This window comes from Sinohyriopsis cumingii, chromosome 15 (assembly GCF_028554795.1).
Source record: "Sinohyriopsis cumingii isolate HCF-2022 chromosome 15, ASM2855479v2, whole genome shotgun sequence".
Lineage (NCBI taxonomy): Eukaryota > Metazoa > Mollusca > Bivalvia > Unionida > Unionidae > Sinohyriopsis > Sinohyriopsis cumingii.
In genome coordinates, this window is record NC_142975.1 from 28,697,641 (window position 1) to 28,703,640 (window position 6,000).

Here is a 6,000-nt window from a genome sequence, read left to right on the forward strand (position 1 = left end):
ACATACGTGTAAGAATATCATGTGTATATCAAGAGTGTAGTGGATTTAACAAATATTTGTTTATAAATAGTATCATGTGGATATCAAGAGTATCGTGGATTTAACAAATATTTGTTTATAAATAGTATCATGTGGATATCAAGAGTATCGCGTGTATATCAAGAATATACTGCATATTACAAATATGCTTATACAGTAGTATAACAATGGATATCAATAATAACATACGTATACCTGACATTGAATACTGAAGAGCACGGATGAAAAGAGTATATTAGATACATACATACATACATACATACATACATACATACACACAGTAACTATGTCCAGTAATGTGTTTGTAAATCAAGGAAAACTGTTCCGTAACTGATAAAGTACTGGATAAACCGATCTGAGGTGACCAATTTTTTGACGTTTTGCGAAAATGTGGTGATTTTTATGTGATTGCTTAGGAAGATCTTTGTAAATTATTTTAGGTTACTTTTACAGTTACTTGGTCTTCGTTTTTGTTATAGGTGGGTGTAATTCCGTCAGCCCCTATTACGAAATTTACACTAACGACAAAAACATGTGCTGTTAAGTAATATTTTATAGTGTCATTGTCAGTATATCTTATATAAAACAGAGTGTACCCTTGAACAGTGTCCAACTGATGAATAACTAATGATATTCAATTCCTATACATGACCTATTAGTTCATGCATGACCAAAGATAAGTCAAAATTATTTCGGTTAGCTTTGTAGAATAATCGAATTATTAAGTAGAAGTATTTGGTACCTTGTCAGAATATTAAGAATGTATCCCTGGATAGGAAGGCTGGGCTGTGTTCATCAGTTTATTTTTCAATGGTGTTTGGCATATTCTGTAAAACTGCCTGACATCCGAAGTATGTCATAGTTTTCCTTTCTACACATTTCTTCCCCTTGTAATCTCACCAATGTTATGAAATAGCAGTTCTATGCGTCAACCTATTGTATATCACTATATGATTATATATATCTATATGATTATATATATCTATATATCTATATCTATCTAGATCTAATTGACACTTGCTTGTTTTGATACCATTTTTACAGGTAACCTTTTCAAGCAAAAACTGGTATCAACAGATGGGACAATTGGATTCGGATGGAAAAGGTCAAGCAGAGCTGGTATGATAACGTGGGGCTTTTACCATACTTGCATGTTTAAATTTGATCATTTTCCCAAGGAATAATTTATATTGCTCAATCATTATTCTAATTTCTTTCGATATCTTATTTTATACACTATTGTAAGCAGGCTGGCGCAGCCAATAGCGACAGTGATGAAAACGGGCGCAAACTTTAGACAACAGAGCCAAAATGAATCATTTCTTAAAGTTTTTCTTCATACGAAAATATTTTTTTTGGGGCGTCATAACTTAAATTGATTTCATATGAGCTTTCTAATCAACAAATATTTTAGTGGGTGGTGAGGGCGCCAAATATTTGTTGCACACAGGGTGCGGCATTGTCTCGTGCTGGCAACGACTTTAACAAATATATGAGTCAGCAGCAAACAAAAACCCAATGTACGCACAATTCAATCTTTGCTGAATTTTCCCTCCATCATCTTTCCTGCCTTCTCCATCATATTCTCACCTGTTAGACCCTCTTCCTTCTTTCTATTCCCTGTGTTACTACTCTCCCTCCCCGAAAATATCATCACATGTTTTACCCCCTCCATCTTTTCATCTTATGTTTTTACTTCATCTTGTATCTTCCTTTCAACTATCGTTATCCGTCATCATTTCGTCACATATTTTAGCATCATCCATTGTTATATTGCCAGTCTTTTCTTGACAAATATTACTCTCGTTCTTTTTTTCTTCATCTGTGTTGCTAATTATTACTTATTGTTTCTTCTACCACCTTTACCTCTTCCAACTTGTTCACACTTGTCTTACTTTCTCCAGTCTTTTCTTTTACCATTTTGCCCTCCTCCGTATTTCCTTGATATATATTACACTCATTTACCTTTCTTTCATTTGTCTTACTCTCTTTCGCTATATTTGCACCTGTATTACTCTCCTTCACGTTTTCTTCGCCTGTCTTGGTCGTCTTAAATGTTTCTTCAGTCATCTTATCCTCTTCCATCTTTAAAGTTTTTCTTTCTTCTATTTATTTTCACAACTTACCTTACTTCAACGTTTCCGTGTATTCTATCTAATCTTATCTATAACGTCTCGTGTTTTTGTCTGTCCCAATCTGGATAATTGAACTAAAATGGCTAATAGTAATAAAAACATGATATTTGTGAACCAAAACTGATAATAAAGTAAGAAAAACATCTTTTTGTTTTTGTTAAATTTTGTATTTAAGAACACCCCTCTCCCTCTAAGCCGCGTTATAAAAAATTGTGAAGTTATCGCTCTAAGTCTGTTTATATATAAATGCCATTTTAAGTGTCTTGGGCATAATCTGTAGAGGATTACGACTAAAATGCAAAAGTGACTTGACTATATTTTCCCCTTTTATTTGCAAAATTTGTTTAACTAACACGTTCCATTACTTTAGATACAGTAGTTCTCTATTACTTCTGCCGATAAATATGCGGGCTCTTATTGAAAACAGTTCTCTAGTAAGTCAAGTGATTAATTTCTAAACGAAAATGGCCCTCACCTTTGACAAATTGAATTTAATAAATTTTGGATACGTTGATTGATGCATAAAGGTTTTGTTGGTTTTATGCGAAAAGACTGTATCAATACCATGCTCTTGATCAATTTACCGGATGAGGCATTATATTTTCAAGAATGCCCGAATTGCAACGAAGAGATGTAACCAATTTGAAAGTCCTGTCCGAGTATTAAGGACTTGGACAGCGCGCGTTGAGATCTCACTGGACAGTTTATATGGTGAATTTTCATCCGACATTGACCTATTGCAGAAAAATGAGAATAATTTTACACTGAAGATACAAATAAAAATAGACTAATGATTTTGTAGAAAGCATACATGTGAGATTTTGAATGCGGCAATCAGGTTGATTCCTGATGCAAACTGGTGGCTTTTATACTGAACCAACACTGCCACCAACCCCTCTTTTTTACATTAATTTTTGACAGGAAAGAACTATTTTGAATATTTTCCTGTGACAAGGCAGCTAAAAGAATCAGTATGTGCCTTTTGCCTGAATCCAGTTCACTAGTACTATAACAAATTAGCATACATTTCATCACCCCTCAACGATCTAGATTTTTAGATATTTACCTCTGTAGCAGACACATGTAAATATGTAAGCCAAGTCGGCTGCTCATTTGCAGCCCAAGTTACGCTTTTGATCTCAAATGCTCGTCTAACTGTGACAGGCAGTCAACAACAAGCCAACCCATTTCCAAGCCTAACTCAAAGTAAATCTCAACCACATTACAGATTTAGCTTCTGTGTGAATTTATAAATGATATGCTTGTGATGATTAGGTTCATGCCTTCTACCTTAAAAATTAGGGAGGTGTCAAAATACGAAACTATCCAGTGAGACCTGAGCCCGAGTCTGTGAAGCTGAAAATCCAGTTTGATTTAGCCGGTTTACAAATTTTCTCACCTTTAGACTAATTTAACGTAGCATAATTGAGATTTGGATATTTTGGATAATTTTCCTTTGCAAAATGATACTGAGGAAAATAACATTTAAAAACAAGTATAAGCAAAAATATATTCAGTTATTTGTTTCAGTTTTAATATGCTGTAGCAGCAGAAGGGGGTCGACGACCAGAAAAAAGTGGCGACGACGTGGTGGTTGGGAACCTTCCATCAAGCCCCCATTTTGCAAAGCGGGGCCTAAGAAAAAGTTTGTTTTAAGCGAAGTAAAATTTACTCATTATTTATCCTAAGTCCGCCTCGGATGCAGGAGGTCGTGGGTTCGATCCCCGGCCGAGTCATACCAAAGACTTATAAACATGGTACTAACAGCTGCCTCGCTTGGCGCTCAGCATTAAGAGGCTAGTGTTAGAACTGGTCGGCCTGGTGTCAAGATAATGTGATTGGGTGGAACATTATGCTACATGTCTGCGGCATGATGGCCCAGTGCTAGACATCACTATAAACTGCCACACTGCAGACGTCGTAGCGATATGACTGAAAAATTGTTAAAGCTACGTTAAAAATCCAAATCACACCCACACCCCCCCACCCACCCACTACCAATGAAGTGGACTCCCCCCAGCAGAACCCATTGTATTAATCTGAGCATTGTATAAAAATAGCAAAAGGAAATGACTGCGACTAGGTTGATAGATGCTGAATATCTGTTGAATGACTTTATTGGGTAATTGTTATAGTCTTGTCCTTTGTGTGTGAACACCCCCACCCCACCCCGACGAATCGCTTAGTGTGTAAGGAAATTTTGAGATTCAGAGGGCTGTCAAGTTCATTAACTTGTAATCAAGCACACACACCCCGTAAGTGAACCCCGAGTGATATAAAATGAATACCCTTATTTGGGTTCGGAAGGGGCCCAGACAAGTGCACCTGGGTTAAGGTTTACAAGTTTGCAATTACTCATTCAATGATATTTCATCTTTTTCCAATGCATCGCAGGCACACACCTCCACTTATAATAATTTATTTTAAACAACGACAATATGTCAGTCACGTGTTGCTGGGATCGAACATGAAGTAAATTTCCACAGGTTGATCGAAAGATTGTCAGTAAGCTTTAACCACTAGGCCACAGTCTCTGTTAAGAATATTCTGCTAAAATAATTTACATGAGTGTTGTTTACGTAATGGATCAGTACACTCGTACTTACGGATCTAACATTAATAATATACACGTATTTATATTACACTAAGCAGAGAATTTAAGTAGTTATGTCTAATCATAACAGGTATTAATTCTTGCCGACCGTGGGAAACCCCGTCTTTTATTATTAGCGATCAATTTGTCACAGGTATTTTTAGCCGGCTTGACACGTCACCTGAGGATGTCTAATATGTGAGTCGAATTGGAATTCCGGCAATTCGCTGTAGCTGAAAAAATACGTTAATGTGCATACTGAAATCTTTTATGGTTGATGACTTAGTGATCTGTAATTAAATCGTTGTTGCAATAATAATAACAATAATGAGCGATTCTGCTCTTACTATGGGAATCAAGCAAGGCCAAAATTTTGTAATATGTGGGCATAAAAAAATGAAGTATTGAAAATGATACCAAAAAGACCAGTCAATGAGGCCTCGTTGGAACAAAACTGGACTAAAACAAACATTGTTTTTGTTCGAAATATCAATCCGAGACTTGCATCAATGGATGTTACTGAATGATGAAGAAAACCTTTTTCTCTGAGTGAACTTTCTTGATGTTGCTGAATTAGTTATATTATTTGCTACACAGTACACCAATTTTTGATTCTTTATCAAATTATTTTCCGGCTGCTGCTGATAATAAAATATCTTTTTTTTCTCCCATATCTAAAGTTATTTATGTAACTGAAAGCGCATTATTTTTGTTTTTGCTGGTTTTCCGTTTGCAAGTCTCTGAGTGTTATTGCTCGCAAGTTTTCCAAGTGACTATCTTTTCTATTCTCAGTTGATGTGTTCGATAAGAAGACCGTCATTCATCACTCCTCTGAAATATTCAAAAATAAACCTATGTGCGAGATATCTTTTTATTTTTTTACTAAAATGAATCGCAATACCAGTTTGTATGTAACCTGTACTGATGACATTTCGAACAGGTCTTTTTTTTTAAGACGACAGTTTTTGATGTCACCGCCAGTCGTATATAGAAATGGGGATTCTGGCTTTATTTTACCACTGCGTGATAAAGACTGTTCAAGAGTGCCCCCCATGGATCTATGTACTACTGATAGAAGTTTCTGGCTCACTGCGTGATCAAGAGATCCCCTTGTACATATATTACTGTTAGGGATTTCTGGCTCACTTTTTATGTCCATCGTGGGTTTTGCACCACGTTTTGTAAGAGGTGTGCTTGCAATATAGCGAAGATGCCTCTTCCGTGTTATTCTTG

General features: G+C 36.0%; 1 pseudogene; it reads right to left on the minus strand.

Annotated features, from left to right (window-relative positions):
- The window catches only part of LOC149781460 (uncharacterized), a 78,423-nt pseudogene extending 76,299 nt beyond the window's left edge, over positions 1-2,124 (minus strand).
- Between the last annotated feature and the right edge of the window lie 3,876 nt (positions 2,125-6,000).